The sequence below is a fragment of the Dromiciops gliroides genome, chromosome 6 (assembly GCF_019393635.1).
Source record: "Dromiciops gliroides isolate mDroGli1 chromosome 6, mDroGli1.pri, whole genome shotgun sequence".
Taxonomy (NCBI): Eukaryota; Metazoa; Chordata; class Mammalia; order Microbiotheria; family Microbiotheriidae; genus Dromiciops; species Dromiciops gliroides.
This window is the reverse complement of record NC_057866.1, coordinates 75,680,282-75,681,855: the sequence shown is the minus strand read 5'-3', so window position 1 is coordinate 75,681,855 and position 1,574 is coordinate 75,680,282. Positions and strand designations below refer to the sequence as shown.

General features: G+C 35.9%; 1 pseudogene; it reads right to left on the bottom strand.

Moving 5' to 3' along the window:
• Positions 1–304: 304 nt before the first annotated feature.
• Positions 305–800, bottom strand: LOC122732765 (annotated as a pseudogene).
• Between the last annotated feature and the right edge of the window lie 774 nt (positions 801–1,574).

Sequence of the window (1,574 nt, the reverse complement as noted above, 5' to 3'; positions counted from 1 at the left end):
TTAATTTTTAAAAATCATGCCAGATAAAGGATTTCCATTTTTGACAGTATTATTACATTATATATATATATATATATATATATATATATATATATATATATATTATGGATATAATTTACCAAGATCTTGGTAAAGCTTTTGAAACAAACCTTTTCTGCTTTTCTTTTTTTGGAGGAAAATATGAAGAGATATGAACTAAGTGATAATTAGATTAGATGGATTCAGAATGCCTGGACTAAAAGGATGTTGCTTGTTTTTTGTAACTTTTTTTCCCCAAATTTGATACAAAACATCTCTACACTTTTTATTGAGGAGGTTGAACACATCCACAACCAAATCCACCTCTAAACTGGAATTCTGTTGCTGACCCAATACCAACCTCAGGCTTCTTGTCAGCACTAGGGGGAGCAGCACTTCATGTGTATGTGTCTCTGTCAGCTTCAACAGGAGGGTGAGCAACCTGCCTGGCTTACTCCTGGTGAAGCTGACAGAGACTCTGTCTCAGGATGACTTCTTCAGAGTGTGGCAGGCACAATCTCAGGGGGGAGGTGAAAGTAATCCCAGAGATCCTGAATGCCCTCATTGGTGAGATACCAGTAGAAATGTCTCCAAGCAAACCGCTCCTCAACATAGCCACAAGACTTTAGAGACTGCATGGCCTTCATGAAATGGAGATTAGGCACATTCTGGTCTTCCAGCTCAGGATGCTTTGGCATGTGGACATTTTTCTTGGCTACCATTACTCCCTCCTTATAAAGGAGTTCATAGATAGCAATTTGCTTCTTCTTGGGCATCAACATCTCAGTGGTGGCAGCGGGTTCAGTACTAGAAGGAGCCCAGGAAAATAAGGGAGAAGGTCTCTTTTGATAATGAATCTCTCTGAAATGGTTGCACATATTCAAATTCTCACTATTCAAATTTAAATTTACATTAAATAAAATAATTAGTTCCACACCATTGGAAATATGCAGTGTAAATTCAAATAATGTGATTACTTCAAAGAATTCATTATTTATGCTAACTGGGACTTAGCTATAGATATTAGTGGTTCCATATTACTTTGGAAGGAAGTCTCCAGTAGAGTGTCACAGGGATCTGTACTTGATTCTATGTTATTTAACATTTAGATCAATAACATGGATGAAGGTATAGGAAACATGCTTACCAAATCTTCAGATTTTTCAAATCTGTTGGGATAGCTACCATACTTGATGAGAATAAGAATAAAATTGAAAAATTTGGGCAGAATAGAACTTTGGGCTAAATTTAGAAGTTGAAATGTGATAAGTCTAAGTGAAAAGTCTTACAACTATGTTCCAAAAATCAATATCATGAGTACAACTATTAGGTAAATATTGTTAGAAAAAGTCTATCTTAAAAAAAAAAAGATCCAGGGATATTAGTGCACAGCAAGTTCACAAGAGCAAGCATCATAAAAATATAGCTTCTGATATTATTATCAACTTGGGGCATTGACTCCAAATCTAGCGAAGCAACAGTCCCATTATACTCTGCTTTGGTCAGAAGACATTTTGAGTAGTAGACTAGGTTTGATACCAGAAGTCAGGTCTGAT